At 48.0% G+C, this 21,521-nt stretch overlaps 1 protein-coding gene across 2 annotated transcripts in view; it reads left to right on the forward strand.

Annotated features, from left to right (window-relative positions):
* The window catches only part of LOC123774778 (uncharacterized), a 285,909-nt gene that overhangs the window by 152,474 nt on the left and 111,914 nt on the right, over positions 1 to 21,521 (forward strand). Inside the window, exon 1 of one of the 2 annotated variants that reach the window (XM_045769373.2) lies at positions 10,874 to 10,936. The exons of the other annotated variant lie outside the window; for it this stretch is intronic. The gene's annotated coding sequence lies outside the window, so the exon portion shown is untranslated. Of the gene's footprint in view, positions 1 to 10,873; positions 10,937 to 21,521 lie in introns of those variants that run through there. 2 annotated transcript variants of the gene reach the window in all.

A 21,521-nucleotide genomic window follows, 5' to 3' on the forward strand; every position in this document is an offset into this window, starting at 1 on the left:
TTACTGACCCCCACCACCCCACAGCACTTGTTACTGACCCACCCCACAGCACTCGTTACTGACCCCCCACCACCCCACAGCACTCGTTACTGACCCCCCCACCACCCCACAGCACTTGTTACTGACCCCCCCACCACCCCACAGCACTCGTTACTGACCCCCTGCTACACTCGTTACTAAAATAATGAACACAGCACATGTCCGCTCCGTCATAGACTGGGCCGCAACAGTCTTGCGTACATACTTTTTTAGGCGATCTGAAAACGTTTGACGTATACAAAATTTAGCCACAACAATGATTCTGTCCTCCAAAATACCAAACCATTACTTTACCATGTTTTGTTAAGAATTGAAGGCTAGGCTTTCAATAAAGATTGCCAGGAACTCCGCACTCCAATAACAATACTGAGTTCTGAACTAATAACAGGAGAAAGCAGGAATAGCACAAAGTGGCATGATCGATCAGATTGCTACCTGGAAGAGCCCCATGTGCTTGATCATGCCTGCCAGCCTATACGTGTGGGGATGACACCCTCCATCCCTAACCTCGGAGGATGAACCATGCAAGATTATAATTAACAATTTAACAATCGACATGTTTCGATAAGGAAACGAGACAAATATATCCAGGAAACTAATAAAGTTGGCAAACTACTTAAATTAAATCCTTGATGGATCTGCTATTTATACCATGGCAAGGCTGATGCAACATGCACTGTAATTAGCAATAATGTTTTTCAAAGAGGAAAAGAACGACAAAATAAACAGTGATCTGCATTGCCACAAAAGCCGTACTTCGAAGCCTTATAAAAGAGAAAACAGAGTGACAGTCGCTGAAATTAAGACTGAGAATATGTTACGTAACTGGGAAAGGGTCGTAGAGTTCAAGTGTACTCCCTCACACATTGGAATCTCTGGAAATGAAGAAACAGATGTGCTGGCTTAAATACATTCCCCACTTTGCACCTGCAAGATAATGTAAGATGGCTTAAATACATTCCCCACTTTGCACCTGCAAGATAATGTAAGATGGCTTAAATACATTCCCCACTTTGCACCTGCAAGATAATGTAAGATGGCTTAAATACATTCCCCACTTTGCACCTGCAAGATAATGTAAGATGGCTTAAATACATTCCCCACTTTGCACCTGCAAGATAATGTAAGATGGCTTAAATACATTCCCCACTTTGCACCTGCAAGATAATGTAAGATGGCTTAAATACATTCCCCACTTTGCACCTGCAAGATAATGTAAGATGGCTTAAATACATTCCCCACTTTGCACCTGCAAGATAATGTAAGATTACGCATTTGCAAACGTTAATCCGCTTATTTGCCGACCTGCTCACTTGAGAGAGAGTTAAAGTCCCAAATGCGTCTGGGTACAAGTCTGAATGAACAACCAAGCTGTTGTTCTTCCTATTGGGGGGTGTTGTACATGCTGCTATGGCACAATGTTCCTTCTCAAGCTGAGTGACGTTGCCCAATAAACTTAAGCGGCACAACAAAAACAAATCTGTGGGTCTTGTAGGCCGTGAGGCCGAAGTTGAGGACGTGTACGGCCACACGGCCTACACACGGCCTATGGTGTAGGCCGTGTGGCCGAAGTTGAGGACGTGTACGGCCACACGGCCTACACACGGCCTTTGGTGTAGGCCGTGTGGCCGAAGTTGAGGACGTGTACGGCCACACGGCCTACACACGGCCTATGGTGTAGGCCGTGAGGCCGAAGTTGAGGACGTGTACGGCCACACGGCCTATGGTGTAGGCCGTGTGGCCGAAGTTGAGGACGTGTACGGCCACACGGCCTACACACGGCCTTTGGTGTAGGCCGTGTGACCGGAATAAGGGAATAGCTTCAGTCCAAAGAGCTAGTTAAATATAATAAAAGAAAACGGAGGCGTCCATTTTCTTTCAAGCCCGTCACCAGCATAGCTGGTTTTCTATTAACCTTCGTGGCTAACTCAATCAGATCTATTTCTGCAGCGGGAATAAATGTTATTATTGAAATATGCATATCTGAGAAATGTAATACTAATGTTCAATGAATAAGTGTTGTATTGGTAAGTATTATGTATGATTTGAACCAGTGGCCAGTGACTAGCAGGATTACCTCGTACAGTACCCAGGATTTTACTATATATTTAAAACTCTAAATTGTATTACCAAACTCCGAAAATAATTTTTTGTTCAGAGATCCCATACCCGTCTTGTGAGCTGTGAAGGATCCCATACCTGTCTTAATTTACACCTATTGTTGTTCTACCACCTGACTCCACTAGTCTTAACCATCACAAATAAACTAAAACACCTTAACATTGACCACCTCTACATAGCTCTCCTGGGAGTTGCTAGGATTTGAGAAATCTTCAATTCGTTCTGACCCTTAGAGAACGGACGCTAAAATTTCCAACATTTTCCTCGCGTCACAATCAGGGACTTGAGGAAAATTTTCCTTTGTAATGGAACCAGTCCAGTTTTGGACTGGTGGTCAGTGGATCCGCGAAATGGTATTTCATTCTATAACTTCCAAGAGACGACCCATTCACTATCAAGAATGTGAGAAAGAAGCCGAGTATGGGAGTCCGTGTGACTTCCCGCGTGCTGGTGACTGTCCTCTCTGGCTACTGTCACCTCCACTGCCCGTCTCAATCTCCATCTTTACTACTCTAAGGAGTATCCACAACGGATTTGACTACCTCGTTCCATTGCCCGCCCTCGTATGCAAAGATCCAAGCTCGTTAATCCAGCTGCCAAACCCCTTGTTTGTGAATGAAAAGCAGTTTACACACGACTCACAACTGAATAGTATAGACGCTCCTTGACTGTAATAACGCTGCTTAACAGCATTGACGCTACTTGACATCTCACTTGTATAGGCAAGCAGCCCCAATACTGCCAACAAATGTTAACTGTCAAGTAGCGTCAGTACTGTCAAGGCGCACCATTATTCTCAAGTAGCGTCAGTACGGCCATAGCGCGTCATAGTTGGCAAGTGGGGTCAGCAGTGTCAAGGAACGTCAGCAGTGCCAAGTAGCGTCAATAGTATCAAGTAGCGCCAGTACTGGCAGCATTTTTCACAAGAGACTTCACGTTGTGTTGGCCACTCTCTCTGCCAGTCAACTTCGGGACACCAACAAAACTTTCCCAGAAACAGTAAAGATGGAAGTAATCTTGGCGGATCCCTCGAGCTCAGTGAGAGCCGCGTGTGCTCGCTGGCATCACTCCAGAGCCGCGTTGACACACCCCCCACTCCGGCCACACGCCCCCCACTCCAGCCACACGCCCCCCACTCTGGCCACACGCCCCCCACTCCGGCCACACGCCCCCCACTCCGGCCACACGCCCCCCCCCCCCACTGAAGACACTGCATAAGTTTGTCTCCAAGGACGAGTTTATTGGGCCGCGTCACTCATCCTGTGAATGAACATACCACCATACCAACCTGTTCAGCACTCCCTTCCCCTGATAAGAACATGTTGTTCATCCTGTCACGTGTTCCCAGCCACAGCTGGGACTTGCTCTCCCAAGTGAACTAATCGCCAAACAAATTAGCATTTACTAACGCTTAATGTTACGTTATCTCGTGGATACAAAATACGGGGAAAGTGAGCAGGAGCCACGGGGAGGAGAGTGTGTCTACAGGAATGAGTGACATACAAGACGTAGGAAGATGTGTTAGAGGTTCTTCCTCACTCCTAGGGTCGTCCGTAGAAAACGGGAAGCAGTGTTGAATGCGTATAACATAGGGTCAGGGGCGCCCCGACCTGCATACATGAAGTCATTGGCGCCACTGTCAGTGGGAGGTTCATACAGGTGTGTACGGGGGTTTACTTCATCTAGGTGGGAGCAAAATTGGTCAGATGAGGAACAAAATTCTTGTAGGTAGAGTTAGTACTATATTGTGTTCGGTAGGTGGGTTAAGTGGCAGATTTGTGTAGGTGGGTTCACCTCTGCGTCCATGCAGGTGGGTTCAGTGGGAGGGAGGAGCTGGTGGGTTCAGTGGGAGGGAGGAGCTGGTGGGTTCAGTGGGAGGGAGGAGCTGGTGGGTTCAGTGGGAGGGAGGAGCTGGTGGGTTCAGTGGGAGGGAGGAGCTGGTGGGTTCAGTGGGAGGGAGGAGCTGGTGGGTTCAGTGGGAGGGAGGAGCTGGTGGGTTCAGTGGGAGGGAGGAGCTGGTGGGTTCAGCTGAAGGCTACATGTATACGGGCAGCTTTAGTTCCGACCAATGACGTCATGGCCACGACTCCCCACCTGAATAATACGGAAAAGTATTAATTTGACGAAAGACAAGACTCGTTACTGTATCGTGAGACTGTATTATTGGTCCAGCACGGTCCTCAGACTGTATTATTGGTCCAGGACGGTCCTTAGACTGTATTATTGGTCCAGGACAGTCCTTAGACTGTATTATTGGTCCAGGACGGTCCTTAGACTGTATTATTGGTCCAGGACGGTCCTCAGACTGTATTATTGGTCCAGCACGGTCCTCAGACTGTATTATTGGTCCAGGACGGTCCTTAGACTGTATTATTGGTCCAGCACGGTCCTCAGACTGTATTATTGGTCCAGCACGGTCCTCAGACTATATTATTGGTCCAGCACGGTCCTCAGACTGTATTATTGGTCCAGCACGGTCCTCAGACTGTATTATTGGTCCAGCACGGTCCTCAGACTGTATTATTGGTCCAGCACGGTCCTCAGACTGTATTATTGGTCCAGCACGGTCCTCAGACTGTACACTATTGGTCCAGCACGGTCCTCAGACTGTACACTATTGGTCCAGCACGGTCCTCAGACTGTACACTATTGGTCCAGCACGGTCCTCAGACTGTATTATTGGTCCAGCACGGTCCTCAGACTGTATTATTGGTCCAGCACGGTCCTCAGACTGTACACTATTGGTCCAGCACGGTCCTCAGACTGTACACTATTGGTCCAGCATGGTCCTCAGACTGTACACTATTGGTCCAGCATGGTCCTCAGACTGTACACTATTGGTCCAGCACGGTCCTCAGACTGTACACTATTGGTCCAGCATGGTCCTTAGACTGTACACTATTGGTCCAGCACGGTTCTCAGACTGTACACTATTGGTCCAGCACGGTCCTCAGACTGTATACTATTGGTCCAGCACGGTCCTCAGACTGTATACTATTGGTCCAGGACGGTCCTCAGACTGTATACTATTGGTCCAGCACGGTCCTCAGACTGTATACTATTGGTCCAGGACGGTCCTCAGACTGTACACTATTGGTCCAGGACGGTCCTCAGACTGTACACTATTGGTCCAGGACGGTCCTCAGACTGTACACTATTGGTCCAGGACGGTCCTCAGACTGTACACTATTGGTCTACCACAGCCTTCTGACTAAAAAAAAAAACCTTCAGACTGCTATATTGGTCGACAGCATCCCTGAGACTGCTCTATTGGGCCAGCACAGTCCTGAAACTTAGCTTTATTGTCCAGCAGAATCCAGAGAATCTGCTTTACATTGGTCCAGCATATAGTTCTAAGACTGCTCTATTGTCCAGCAGTCTCTCCGCAGACTCTGGTTTATTGGTACAGTACAGTACAGACTCTGAGACGCCATGGTGGTGGGGGGCGGCGTCGGGGTGGGGAGTGGGCTGAGGGTGGGGGGCGGCGTCGGGGTGGGGAGTGGGCTGAGTGTGGGGGGCGGCGTCGGGGTGGGGCTGCACTCTTCCCACAGGGTCTATTTATGCTTGAGGCTCCGCGTCATACTTAAAGCAGAAAAGATAAAGTGTAAGTTATATATGGTGGGAGTATGTGTGGGGTGTCCGGTGAGACTGTGGGTCACATGCCCGGCCCTGTGGCTGTGGTGTTGGCACCAGTGAGGTCCTCTACGGTGTACCAGACGATTGTTTGAGGTGTAGAGAAGCTCACAACCGGTCTTACACCTCTGTACCTCTGTACCTACCTGTTACCCACCCCTTCTGGCAGGACCCGCTGCCCCGACCCCGTAGGTCATCGCTTACCGCCGCCTGGAGCAGTGTCAGCGGCCCCCGTCAGGTTGGCCACCGTAGTGTCCGGACTAGAGGACATCTCAAGGCACGGTGGCCTGCGTGCTGGCTGACCTCTCCAGAACACACGGCCCCGATACTAATAGTCGTGTTAAATAATTAATGAAACGTCTTCGGTAGACTTACCCGCTGGTGTTTCTCCTCCCGGGCCAGCCCGGTGCCTCTTAACTACACTCTCATCTGTGTTTGGAATAAAACAAACTCTTCTCTTTAAAATTCTGAACTTTTCCTGGACAAAAATATCCCCGTTCAATATTGCCGAGTAGTTCTTACTCTTTGTGACCAGCACCGATACTTTGTCCTTTACTGTTTTGTCCAACTTTCAACTACTGACTCATATAGTCATATTGGCCAGATTACCTGATCTCACTCTTTGCTTACTTGTAGAACACGTAGATCACTACAGGTGCTTAGAGACACTGGAGAACCGCATTCACTGCACCTGTATTAAACCTGGAACTTTAGACTACATACAGGTAGAAATGCAGAGCCCAAGAGCTAACGGCTCGATCCTGCAGGTACAAATAGGTAAGTACTTAAAAACACAGAGGGTTCTGTGGCGCAGTAGGCTGAGTCTTCCGCTTACAACTGATGATTGTTTGATTGTATCGGCAGGATAAAAGCATTTGGGCAACGTTTCTTTTCTGCCTGCTGCCTCTGTTCACCATGCAGTAAATAGATATTTCAGAGTTAGACAGCTGCTGTGGGTTGCATCCCGGGGATGGTCAGTAGTTGGCCTAATTGATATGATATATATAAGTCGGGAGTCCTTATATTAGACTTCCGGTGTTTGGAACGCTCAGGCCTGTAGGCGCAAATATGTGAATATCAGTATGCACGCTCACCCTAATGCTCACACACACACACACACACACACACACACACACACACACACACACACACACACACACACACACACACACACACACACACACACACACACACACACACACACACACGTTAAAGAAATAATCGGTTTCTTCAAATTTTCCTCAAAAGGTCAGATATGACACTAGTCAAAGGCTTGCTGTGCCTTTGACATTTGAACAATGCGCTCACAAGTGTGTCAGCTTTTCTCACCACAAATCAAGTTTGATTCGACTCAGATTAAAAAACAATTGGACGAATATCACGAAAATACGAGTTTCTGAAGCGAACTGATGACGTCATATCCCTTGTCTTAAGATGGGCTGCTTGATAACCCTCGGACGCGCGTCCGGGAGTTCCAGGACACAGGTTCGATCCCCCCGTCCTGCTCCAAAGATTTTCTAATATATATACTTGGGGCTATTGTGATTTCATCGTGTAATTCTCGCATTATTGCTCAGTCGATAGGCATAATTGGTCTCAAATCTCGCATCAGATTCATCTCAATCTCCCAATTGATCGACCATCTAATTACACCCTCCGACACACCTCACGGCTCAGGTAAACATCTCTGGAGCCCCTCACCTGTACAGCCTCCCTGAGGCAGGGAATTATCAAGGGAAAGCGCCGAGCCATTAAGAACGTAAGAATAATGGTAACTGCAGAAGGCCTATTGGCCTCATACGCGGCAGCTCCTATTTATAACCACCCATTACGACTATATAGCACTGGGACGGGGTCAGGATAAGGATTTGGGATGGGGAGGGGGGTGGGGGGAAGGAACCACTTGGACGGTCGGGGATTGAACGCCGACCTGTATGAAGCGAGACTGGAATATAGTGTGAGTTATGATAGGAGGCTCACTAACCTGGACCTCAGCAGCACTGCACAGATACTCTCTATGAACTCCACGAGTCGAGGAACTGTGTGGAGGTTCCTCAAAGTATTCCTCGCGTTCAGTGTCAAGCGTAAGGAAGACTTTGATCGTGTCTGGAGATGCAAGTGACAACATTCGGGTGATTGTCACAAGATTCACAAGGATCAAATTATGTGAGTCAGGCAGGGCCACCAGTGAGACCAACAATGAAGGAACTAAGTTGTGAGGAAGCGGATCAGTCAAAATAAAGGCATGATGGGCCAGATTCACGAAGCAGTTACGCAAGTACTTACGAACGTGTACATCTTTCCTCAATCTACGACGGCTTTGGTTACATTTATTAAACAGTTTACGAGCATGAAAACTTCCCAATCAACGGTTGTTATTGTTATAAAGAGCCTCCTGGTGCTTCGAAGCTCATTAACTGTTTAATAATTGTAAACAAAGCCGCCAAAGATTGAGAAAAGATGTACAGGTTCGTCAGTGCTTGCGTAACTGATTCGTAAATCTGGCCCCTGGGCACAGACGGACCCCTCCAGCACGAGGAAGGACGCCATCTTGATCACACGCTCTCACGGTACTTAATGTCTCCAATAAAAGCTTTTAAGCCGACTTTACTTGTGGGAAGAAGCGAAGCAGAAACTTGATCAGAGGAGAAAGAGGAGAGATAGGAAGGGTGGAATAATCCAGAGGAAACTTAGAATGGAGAGCAGAAATACAGTGACACTGTGAGGTGAAGAGGCGGGTGAGGTAAGGGCAGGATAGGTAGATCCTGCCTATCCTCAGAGCTTCAGGATATAGTGGTCGGCACCACTGACTTGGGTGGTCAGTGTATTCCTCACAGCGGCCTTTGGGACAGATCTCACAACAGTCCTCACCACAGCCACAGCGGCTGCCATCCTCACCACCACCACCACCACAGCGGCTGCCATCCTCACCGCCACCACCACCACAGCGGCTGCCATCCTCACCGCCACCACCACCACAGCGGCTGCCATCCTCACCGCCACCACCACCACAGCGGCTGCCATCCTCACCGCCACCACCACCACAGCGGCTGCCTTCCTCACCGCCACCACCACCACAGCGGCTGCCATCCTCACCGCCACCACCACCACAGCGGCTGCCATCCTCACCGCCACCACCACCACAGCGGCTGCCATCCTCACCGCCACCACCACCACAGCGGCTGCCATCCTCACCGCCACCACCACCACAGCGGCTGCCATCCTCACCGCCACCACCACCACAGCGGCTGCCATCCTCACCGCCACCACCACCACAGCGGCTGCCATCCTCACCGCCACCACCACCACAGCGGCTGCCTTCCTCACCGCCACCACCACCACAGCGGCTGCCATCCTCACCGCCACCACCACCACAGCGGCTGCCATCCTCACCGCCACCACCACCACAGCGGCTGCCATCCTCACCGCCACCACCACCACAGCGGCTGCCATCCTCACCGCCACCACCACCACAGCGGCTGCCATCCTCACCACCACCACCACCACCACAGCGGCTGCCATCCTCACCGCCACCACCACCACAGCGGCTGCCTTCCTCACCGCCACCACCACCACAGCGGCTGCCATCCTCACCGCCACCACCACCACAGCGGCTGCCTTCCTCACCGCCACCACCACCACAGCGGCTGCCTTCCTCACCGCCACCACCACCACAGCGGCTGCCATCCTCACCGCCACCACCACCACAGCGGCTGCCATCCTCACCGCCACCACCACCACAGCGGCTGCCATCCTCACCGCCACCACCACCACAGCGGCTGCCATCCTAAGCATAGTAGCTACGTTCCTCACGACCACCGCCAGGATGGGGCCAACTGGTTAAATGGCCATTACATAAATCAGTATTAAAATGATTGCACGGGTCAACAGAGGACGAGACGGGCACATGCCGGATTGTGTGTTTGTATCTCTGTCTGTCTGTCTGTCTGTCTGTCTGTCTGTCTCTCCTCTCTATCTCTCCCTCTCTGTCTCTCTCCCTCCCTCTGTCTCTCCCTCTCTGTCTCTCTCCTTCTCTGTCTCTCTCCTTCTCTGTCTCTCTCTCTCTCTCTCTCTCTCTCTCTCTCTCTCTCTCTCTCTCTCTCTCTCTCTCTCTCTCTCTCTCTCTCTCTCTCTCTCTCTCTCTCTCTCTCTCTCTCCCTCCTAAACATATGAGAGAAAAAGATGGGAAGAATGCAGAGAACGAAGAGGGAGGCAAGGAATTAGGAAGGGAAGGGAAGGATGGAGTTATGAAAGAGGGAAATAAGTCAAGAAGGTAATACAAGAGAATAACAAGAGTAAACGATGTGAGAGAATGGAGGGAGGAGGAGGAGTGGTGTAAGGAAAGAGAGAAGAGGAACAGTTTAAGAAAAATGAAAGAAGTGGTGGGGGAGGATGAGAGGTAGGTGTCAGTCAACAGGTGTCATGTGTGTGTCAACAGGGTAGGTGTCAGTCAACAGGTGTCATGTGTGTCAACAGGGTAGGTGTCAGTCAACAGGTGTCATGTGTGTGTCAACAGGGTAGGTGTCAGTCAACAGGTGTCATGTGTGTGTCAACAGGGTAGGTGTCAGTCAACAGGTGTCATGTGTGTGTCAACAGGGTAGGTGTCAGTCAACAGGTGTCATGTGTGTCAACAGGGTAGGTGTCAGTCAACAGGTGTCATGTGTGTGTCAACAGGGTAGATGTCAGTCAACAGGTGTCATGGGTGTGTCAACAGGGTAGGTGTCAGTCAACAGGTGTCATGTGTGTCAACAGGGTAGGTGTCAGTCAACAAGTATGGCGTGGAGCCCACCACAGGGCTCCAGCAGGTGGCAGAGTGAACCACGACTGGAAAGTTACAATAAATCTGTGTAAAATAAAGCAGGCGGACCACCACGCGCAGATTCCTATGCTTCCTTAACCCCAATTGGTTAACCACCAATAGGCAATCACGCCAACCAAGAAAACATACAAGTGTGGAAAGCAGAATTGGGCAGGAAATAGAGCAGGCGTGGGAGAAGCCCTGCGGAGGGAGAGAGAGAGAGAGAGAGGGAGAGAGAGGGAGAGGGAGAGAGAGAGGGACAGGGAGAGCCTGTGAGAGCTCAGTCGTACGCGGGTGGCCTGACTGAGCGGTTGTCATCCGCCAGGCGCTGTGTTGTAGTGTGTGGTGCGTCTTTCCTGGCCCCTGGCTCATGTCCCTGGCCCCTGGCTCGTGTCCCTGAGTGTTGATGGCCCCTGGCCACTGCTCCCCTTCCTCTTCCTCCGCCCTCCAGGAACCACGGGAGGGAGAGAGCTGCTCCTCAGCGGTTCAAGCTGAACGAGAACTGGCGTAAAGCGTACGCTGTTGGGCCCTCCGTAAACACACGCCAGGCCTGCTCATCTTAAGCGCCGCACTGCAGTGTAGGATTGACTAGGCTGGCGTGTGCGTGTGCGGGTGCGGGTCAGCAGTAGTCAGATGTGTGCATCCTCACTCGAGAATATGTTCGTACAAGTACATTTTCTGACGTGCATTTCCGAACTCACGAACGTTTGTATACTTCAGCAATGTTCAGCTGGACAACATGTTCGCAATTGCATAAGTCACTGTACACACGGGTGGAGAACGTGTACACAAGTGAGTACACAAGTATTGTGCAGCTATAGAATATGTACACAAACTGTGCACATTGCTCTGACACAGAGCAAGTAATGAGTGTTAGTAAATATGTGCTCTCAGAGGGTTAGGGAAGAGCTGAGTCCCTCTTGTGTGAGGTGCTGACAGTCCCTCCTGTGTGAGGTGCTGACAGTCCCTCCTGTGTGAGGTGCTGACAGTCCCCTCCTGTGTGTGGTGCTGACAGTCCCTCTTGTGTGAGGTGCTGACAGTCCCTCCTGTGTGAGGTGCTGATAGTCCCTCCTGTGTGTGGTGCTGACAGTCCCTCTTGTGTGAGGTGCTGACAGTCCCTCCTGTGTGAGGTGCTGACAGTCCCTCCTGTGTGAGGTGCTGACAGTCCCTCCTGTGTGAGGTGCTGACAGTTCCTCCTGTGTGAGGTGCTGACAGTCCCTCCTGTGTGTGGTGCTGACAGTTCCTCCTGTGTGAGGTGCTGACAGTCCCTCCTGTGTGAGGTGCTGACAGTTCCTCCTGTGTGAGGTGCTGACAGTCCCTCCTGTGTGAGGTGCTGACAGTCCCTCCTGTGTGTGGTGCTGACAGTCCCTCCTGTGTGTGGTGCTGACAGTCCCTCCTGTGTGTGGTGCTGACAGTCCCTCCTGTGTGAGGTGCTGACAGTCCCCTCCTGTGTGTGGTGCTGACAGTCCCTCCTGTGTGAGGTGCTGACAGTCCCTCCTGTGTGAGGTGCTGACAGTTCCTCCTGTGTGTGGTGCTGACAGTCCCTCCTGTGTGTGGTGCTGACAGTCCCTCCTGTATGAGGTGCTGACAGTTCCTCCTGTGTGAGGTGCTGACAGTCCCTCCTGTGTGTGGTGCTGACAGTCCCCTCCTGTGTGAGGTGCTGACAGTCCCCTCCTGTGTGAGGTGCTGACAGTTCCTCCTGTGTGTGGTGCTGACAGTCCCTCCTGTGTGTGGTGCTGACAGTCCCTCCTGTGTGTGGTGCTGACAGTCCCTCCTGTGTGTGGTGCTGACAGTCCCTCCTGTGTGTGGTGCTGACAGTCCCTCCTGTGTGTGGTGCTGACAGTCCCTCCTGTGTGAGGTGCTGACAGTCCCTCCTGTGTGAGGTGCTGACAGTCCCTCCTGTGTGAGTTGTTTCTAAATTTTGCGTGATCGCGTATATGTAAATATACGGTGTGTATGTACCTGTCTGTGCATTTATATATGCAAAAAAGGTAAACATTATCGTAGATGGTGGTAGAAATTATGGACGAACGAACACACACACACACACACACACACACACACACACACACACACACACACACACACACACACACACACACACACACACACACACACACACACACACACAGAAAGAGAGGGGTGGGCAGACTGTATATTTTGGATTGCTAGAAAGCCTTTGACACAGTACCACACAAGAGGCTAGCGAAAAGGCTGGAGATGCAGGCTGGAGTGAAAGGGAAGGTACTCCATTGGATAAGGGAGTACCTAAGCAACAGGAGACAACGAGTCACTGTGAGGGGTGAGGTCTCAGATTGGCGAGACGTCACCAGTGGAGTCCCGCAGGGTTCAGTCCTTGGACCTATACTGTTTCTGATATATGTAAATGATCTCATATAGGATAAACTGTTTAACACAGGTGGTACGCGAACAAGTGAAACACAGGTGGAAACTAAGTACCCAAATGAGCCACAGGGACGCTAGAAAGAACCTTTTCAGTGTCAGAGTAGTTAATAGGTGAAATGCATTAGGCAGTGATGTGGTGGAGGCTGTCTCCATACACAGTCTCAAATGTCGATATGATAAAGCCGAGTAGGCTCAGGAATCTGTACACCGGTTGATTGACAGTTGAGAGGCGGGACCAAAGAGCCAGAGCTCATCCCCCGCAAGCACAACTAGGTGAGCACACATACACACACAGCGAGAGAGACATCATAGATTCGTTGCCGCCAGAGAGAGAGAGAGCGGGAAGCTCCATACAATCGAGTATTCCGTGGTGCTGTAGCGGTCCTTTGGTCAGCAAGCCCATAAACTTAACCAGGTAACCTCACCAGGTAACCTCACCAGGTAACCTCACCACAATGTCAACAGGTAACGAATTCTCCTATAATTAATGTCCCTAATATAAATGAAGTTTGTACAGCCGGTCAAAATGGAAAAAAATATAATATTTTGCTGCATTTCTTGCCCTGCTATTTTGTTTTAAAATAATCATATTTAAAACATAACAATGAGAAGTTCCGAACGCTCGAGTCGTGTTTTGACGAGTCACCTGTGTCGGAAAATAACCGCCTTGGTGTTGTAAATATAGACAGTGAAAACTATATTTGCCCAGCAATAAGCGATAGTTGTTTGGTAAATATAAACTTGCGTTAGATGTGACTGAGAATAAAGGTCAGAGCCGCGTGACGTGCCGTGTTCCACCAAGACTGAGGCTTGGCAGTAAGTGAATGTCGACAGCGATTGATGTAAACCAGCTTCTTGAAAGTATTGTATAAATAATACAATGTCATTCAGGGATAACTGGCATTCTTACATTCTCAAGCATATCACGTGTGTGAGTTTTTGTTTTTTTATATCTAAATCTGTTCATGGATGTTTGATCTGCGTTTCTGTGTCGCAGTGTTCTCATTTTAGGTTTGTAGATTCAAGTCTCTTGTTTGTTGCCAGGCAATTCCTTGTATTGTGAGTGTGTAGCTGTGCTTCTGCTGTACACCTGTGTCTGCTCTGTGCTTAACCTGTTCAGGCCTGCACCTCTGCATTTGGTTCTACACGATTCTTGTTGGGTACCCAATGGTTGGGTACCCCAGGAGGCCTGGTCGACGACCGGGCCGCGGGGACGCTAAGCCCCGGAAGCACCTCAAGGTAACCTCAAGGTTAGGTACCGTGTACCGTGTTTAGGTTCAGTGTAAACTTGTCTAGGCCCTCTTGAGCACCTGTCTAGGCCTCCCTCGTGAGCACCTGTCTAGGCCACTGTAAGCACCTGTGTGTCGGTGGGCAGGGCACGGAGCTGCGGGCCCCGTGGCGTCGACGAAGGAACGCCAGAGGAAGCTCAGGTATTTCATTTGCTGGCTGGGAGCTGTCTAACCCTGCTTTTATCAATGGCATTTTTATATATTCCTTTATTGATCTCGTGTGCACTTTTCATATAATTTTTACCTGGTTGTGCTTGTGGAGGATGAGCTTCAGCTCTCTGGTCCCGATTGTCATCATTCAGTCTATTGGTGTACAGGTCTTCAAGCACATTAGGTTTTTTCATAGCTACATTAGAAGTTGTGTATTGAATCTGCTGCCACCACCTTATTCTACATAGTGCATTCTATTTGTTCACTACTCTGCTGGTGTGTGTGTGTGTGTGTGTGTGTGTGTGTGTGTACTCACCTAGTTGTACTCACCTAGTTGTGTTTGCGGGGGTTGAGCTCTGGCTCTTTGGTCCCGCCTCTCAACCGTCAATCAACAGGTGTACAGATTCATGAGCCTATCGGGCTCTGTCATATCTACACTTGAAACTGTGTATGGAGTCAGCCTCCACCACATCACTTCCTAATGCATTCCATTTGTCAACCACTCTGACACTAAAAAAGTTCTTTCTAATATCTCTGTGGCTCATTTGGGCACTCAGTTCCACCTGTGTCCCCTTGTGCGTGTTCCCCTTGTGTTAAATAGACTGTCTTTATCTACCCTATCAATCCCCTTCAGAATCTTGAATGTGGTGATCATGTCCCCCCTAACTCTTCTGTCTTCCAGCGAAGTGAGGTTTAATTCCCGTAGTCTCTCCTCGTAGCTCATACCTCTCAGCTCGGGTACTAGTCTGGTGGCAAACCTTTGAACCTTTTCCAGTTTAGTCTTATCCTTGACTAGATATGGACTCCATGCTGGGGCTGCATACTCCAGGATTGGCCTGACATATGTGGTATACAAAGTTCTGAATGATTCTTTACACAAGTTTCTGAATGCCGTTCGTATGTTGGCCAGCCTGGCATATGCCGCTGATGTTATCCGCTTGATATGTGCTGCAGGAGACAGGTCTGGCGTGATATCAACCCCCAAGTCTTTTTCCTTCTCTGACTCCTGAAGAATTTCCTCTCCCAGATGATACCTGTGTAGCGGTGTGTATATGTGTGTGTGTGTGTATGTGTGTGTGTGTGTGTGTGTGTGTGTGTGTGTGTGTGTGTGTGTGTGTGTGTGTGTGTGTGTGTGTATGTGTGTGTGTGTATGTGTGTGTGTGTGTGTGTGTGTGTGTGTGTGTGTGTGTGTGTGTGTGTGTGTGTGTGTGTGTGTGTGTGTGTGTGTGTGTGTGTGTGTTTTGAATGTATCTAATTTTCACTTTCGTCATTGAGGACTCGCAAGCATGTCAAACTATTAACACCCAACATAACTTCTTTCTACTGTCGCATTTGATTCACTTTGTAATAATATTTATCAAATTGTTTATCCGAATGAGCTTTTCCAAAAAACAATATTGAATTATCCAAATGTCGGATCCTTTCGTCCACCATGGTGAAGCTCAATCTGGTTCAGGTGTAGTTATCACCTTTAAGGTCTGGTGTCTGTTGGTCCCTGGGGAGAAGGGTACCAGCTGTAGAGTCTGGTGTCTGTTGGTCCCTGGGGTGAAGGGTACCAGCTGTATAGTCTGGTGTCTGTTGGTCTCTGGGGTGAAGGGTACCACCTGTAGGTCTGGTGTCTGTTGGTCCCTGGGGTGAAGGGTACCACCTGTAGGTCTGGTGTCTGTTGGTCTCTGGGGTGAAGGGTACCACCTGTAGGTCTGGTGTCTGTTGGTCCCTGGGGTGAAGGGTACCACCTGTAGGTCTGGTGTCTGTTGGTCTCTGGGGAGAAGGGTACCAGCTGTAGGTCTGGTGTCTGTTGGTCCCTGGGGTGAAGGGTACCACCTGTAGGTCTGGTGTCTGTTGGTCTCTGGGGTGAAGGGTACCACCTGTAGGTCTGGTGTCTGTTGGTCCCTGGGGTGAAGGGTACCACCTGTAGGTCTGGTGTCTGTTGGTCTCTGGGGAGAAGGGTACCAGCTGTAGGTCTGGTGTCTGTTGGTCCCTGGGGTGAAGGGTACCACCTTTAAGGTCTGGTGTCTGTTGGTCCCTGGTGAGAAGGGTACCACCTGTAGGTCTGGTGTCTGTTGGTCCCTGGGATGAAGGGTACCAGCTGTAGGTCTGGTGTCTGTTGGTCCCTGGGGAGAAGGGTACCACCTGTAGGTCTGGTGTCTGTTGGTCTCCATATTCTGCAGCAAATAACTAGTGATGCCAATTATTACAAGCTAATTTATGTTCAAAGGAAGTTGAATTATTACACATTAGTGAATAAGATTTATAAGACTTTTTTTAGGCCTTTACTGCATGTTTTACGAAGCATCGTTCTTTAATTATAACTAAATTGTTATTTGTCTCGATTACATTTTATAATAATTTTAGTGATTTACTTTAATCATATTTCTCACGCTATCGAAAGTCTGATATGATTAAAGAGGAGTAATTGTCTTCATTTTCTCCCGTTGTACGTGAATGTGAATGCCTGTGCTTGTCTGTAGTGTATCTGGTATGTATACCGATACTGCCGTGGGCCCCTAGACCTTAGGGCTGCCGGAGGCCCTTAAAGCACACGATATTAAAAATACCGAGGGCCCCAGAAGCCCCTTTGGGGCCCCCAATACCCTCGGATACTGTCAGGAGACAACAAGAGGGTCCACCTCTGCACTGAAGACCTGTAGCCTGGGGTAGCTTTGCCTAGTCACAATACCAGATATCTTATCTGATATACAATCGACTTGAGAATAGTCCAGGACGGACCGAAACGTCGTCGTCCTTTCACCTTCTAATGTGTAGTCTGGTCAACATACTTCAGCCACGTTATTGTGACTCATCGCCTGCCAAATCTTATGGTATGATTTGATGATGGTGATACCAGATATCACCTTTATGATTTGAAGCAATGTTGCCGATACAAGGCTTACAGCTCTAATTTGAAACTATAAGTTATTTCTGTAGCTGTAACATCTTTTCACTGTAGCCACAACTATAGTGATTTTTTATAAGCCACGGACAAATAAAAGCTTCAATTTCTGAATGTATATTATGCAATATATAGTTAAAATGATTATACGTATCTGAAATGTGTCTAAAACTCGTTTATATAAATGTACGTATATAAGTACAGTTTTGATGTGTTTGGAAGACTACTGGTCCTCAGACCAGGACCGGAGACCAGGACCGGAGACCAGGACCGGAGACCAGGAGGCGAGACGCCTACTCAAAGGACCGTCTAGCTGACCCTCTCCACCTCAGGGAAGTGAAGTCGACACTGGAAAGTGTAAAAATAATATTTAGGTTAGGGGTCTGAAAGAAAAAAATGTCTTTTTCTGTTCATTTCAATTTAAAAAGCGACCAGAAACTATTATAAACATTCTGTTTGTTTCCCCAAAAGCGACAGAAATATTGAATGGAAAAGGAAGTTTGGGGGAAATCCTCTGTTGCACTGGCTTTTATAAGAGCTGTTATATTATAAAAACTATAAACAAATGAAGAAAATATCGTTCTCTCTCAACGTGATATAAAATTACTAAAAAGCTCCTTTATATTAAAAACAATTTAACATTACTGAGGGGATTAAACTGAGAGTAAATGAACTCGCGTCACTGAGAAAACGGAGTGTTGGAGCTGAAATGATTTGTGTCAAGATTAAGTTATTATCAAGGTGGATTTATGTACTGTTTACTAATATTTGATATCAATAGATCATTCATTCTCTCTCTCTCTCTCTCTCTCTCTCTCTCTCTCTCTCTCTCTCTCTCTCTCTCTCTCTCTCTCTCTCTCTCTCTCTCTCTCTCTCCCTCACAACACGTCACTTCTCGCAGCAACGCAATTGCTTATTTTTAAAGGGAAACATCACTTCTGGGTCACTGTTCAGTCCAGCAGTGAGTGGTGGTAGTTGTGTGGTGGTGTTGTGTGGTGAGGGGGGGGGGGGTAGTGGTTGTGTGGTGAGGGGGGGGGGGTGTGGGGGGGGGGGTAATGGGTCCGTGGGTGCCGTGGTGGGGATGGAGATAAGGAGACTCATCACATACCCATCAGCAGGTCTGGAGAAGGGCAGGAGAAACGAGGCAGTTAGTGGGCCCCGTGCCGGTCCCGGTCTCCCCCCCCCTCCCCCCCGCCCCCACGATCACCAGGACAAGCTTCACAAGAACCAAAATAATTAGAGGCAAATGTTGAACAACCTGATTAATAATTAAATAGCTTAATTATGTCATCAGTGTAATGTGATCTTTTGTTTTCCCTGGTGCGGCATACCACGCAAGTCACCCTCTTGTATTCTCTGTATGTATACATGTGTCTATATGTATGCACGTGTCTCTATATGTATGCACGTATCTATATATGTATGTGTATTTGTGTGTGTGAACGTATGTGTATAGGTATGTGTATAAACGTATTTGTATATATATATATACACGTATCTATATGCACACGGAGGGAAATTATACACGTATACATATATTAGTATATTTTGGTAGCAGTCTTTCTTGTAAACATATATTATTAAATATGACCGAAAAAAGTAAGATTAATAATTCTAACATGAATTTTCTCAATATTTCTTATGTTTCTTTTCACTGTCGATGGTAATTGAAAAATCAATTCTCCAAAATTGTGTATACATATATGTATACACAGTGAGAAATCGCTGGGCTCAGTGGAGCAAGACATCAGCTCACAGCGCCGTGGTGCTGGCTGGGTTCAGTGGGACAAAGGGACAAACGTAACACATTTGTCTAGCAAATGTGTTACGTTTGTCACCAAATTCTAGCAACGTGACACATGCAGGACACAGGAATGTGTGTGCGTGTAATGTGTCTTCACTGCTCCGTGTCTTCTGGCAGGGACACTAGGAGAAGGCGTGAGGTGTCCCGCCCGTGACCAGGGTGTGTACGTCCGTGTCACCGGGATAGCGGTTACGGGCTCGCCATAGACCGTGCTACATGGACACTTCGTTCTGAGTAGTTAAATCTAAAACCACAACAACGGGATAGTCCGTGCCGTGCCTCAGCGCTCCTCTTAATAACGGGTTAATTGCCTGTTAATTAATTCTTAATTATTATCAGTTATGTTATCATTTGCTCTCGGACAGATCAATAATTGAATTGAATGTATAATTTTATTTGATTGGTATATATAACAGGGAATAACACAATATAATCATTGGTGGAGAATTTGTAGAAATATTGATTTCAAACTAGTAATGATAGTCTTTATTTTCTCACAGATAACTGGATTGCTTCGGAATGAGCACATGTTCAATACTTACAAAATACCACATGTATACCTCTAAATAATAATAATACATGTTTGTATACTTTATGAACAGAACATTGCTCTGGTATACTGAGTGATAATAGTTAAACGTGTTTTGATAGTTTGATATGTTTAATAAGACACACAGAAATCACAATAGGGTGATGCATTAACCATGTCGTAGCTCAGTCGGTTAAGGCAGCGTCTGGGATCCTCTCGGACGTAGGTTCGAACCCTCATCACGGCCATCGTGGATTTGTTAATTTGTTTAATAAGAGCATTTATGAGTATAATTATGGCATGCAGCATATGGTAGCCACCAGGGCCCAGAGGAGAGAATATAACCACATTTATATGCAATAATAATGGAACATTCCCACAGGTATGAGCTGTGAACGCTCTCAGAAGCATAGCGTTCACAGTTGAACAGAACCAATTGCACTCTCCTTTCTGATCAGTTCAATGTAAACATGGAGATTGATTATGGTAACAAGTAGAGGTCTACTGTGTCCCTTAACTCATTTTCCTGATAGGATTAGAGGACGTTTGCGGAGTTAAAATTAGCTACCTCCATTACAGATGGTGACAGGTCCAACACTCTGGTTTTAGACAAGTTTGAATGTCCTTCAACACTGTGTGATGACCTCCAAGAGTCATCCATTTACACTAAGCTCATATAGCCAGTGACATCATCAGCAATGGATCATTAACTAATTATACTGAGGATTATCCAAGGCTTATGTAAAGCCCTATAATTATTCTAATTAATAAGTATATCTGCACTACCGGATACATTTAAACGATGTCAATTTGGCGGTATATATATATATATATATATATATATATATATATATATATATATACCTAACGTCATAGGCATTGAAGGAAAAATTAATATATCATCAAGAGATTAAACACATGTCTGTGCCACAGACATGTGTAACATGCACAACGGAAAATGTTTGCCACAAAGAATGGGGCATATAAAAAAGAAACTCATGTTTGAAAAATATGTAAAAATGTTTATTATAAAATGTTATACACAGGAAAACAGAGTGGTAGACGGCTGGAACAAATTAGGTGAGGAGATGGTGGAGGCCAAAACCGTCAGTAATTTCAAAGTGTTATATGACAAAGAGTGCTGGGAAGACGGGACTCCACGAGCGTTGTTCTCATCCTGTAACTACACTTAGGTAATCACACACACACACACACACACACACACACACACACACACACACACACACACACACACACACACACACACACACACACCAACCAGTTCCTTACTGCTAGTAAAGTTTTCTTCCTCGCGAGAGAAAATGTGGGCCGAAATATTTATTTCGTCGAGATTCTGTAAATTGCCTAATAGCTCAGGTTAACAGTGAAGTCAGCGCTGCTGTTGCTGTTCTCCTCCTACTGTTGCTCTGTTCCTGCTGCTGCGTTGCTCCTGTTGTTGATGCTAGTGTAGGAGCTCTTGGCGCTGCTCCTGATCTTGCTACAGCTGTTACGCCTGTTTCTGCTGCTGCTGGTGCAGCTTCTGCTGCTTAATCTTCCCCTGCTAATGCAGCTGTTCAGGCTGTTGCTGTGTCTTCACCTGCTGCTGGTGCTGCCTCACCTTCACCTGCTGCTGGTGCTGCCTCACCTTCACCTGCTGCTGGTGCTGCCTCACCTTCACCTGCTGCTGGTGCTGCCTCACCTTCACCTGCTGCTGGTGCTGCCTCACCTTCACCTGCTGCTGGTGCTGCCTCACCTTCACCTGCTGCTGGTGCTGCCTCACCTTCACCTGCTGCTGGTGCTGCCTCACCTTCACCTGCTGCTGGTGCTGCCTCACCTTCACCTGCTGCTGGTGCTGCCTC

The sequence above is a fragment of the Procambarus clarkii genome, chromosome 68 (genome assembly GCF_040958095.1).
Source record: "Procambarus clarkii isolate CNS0578487 chromosome 68, FALCON_Pclarkii_2.0, whole genome shotgun sequence".
Taxonomy (NCBI): domain Eukaryota; kingdom Metazoa; phylum Arthropoda; class Malacostraca; order Decapoda; family Cambaridae; genus Procambarus; species Procambarus clarkii.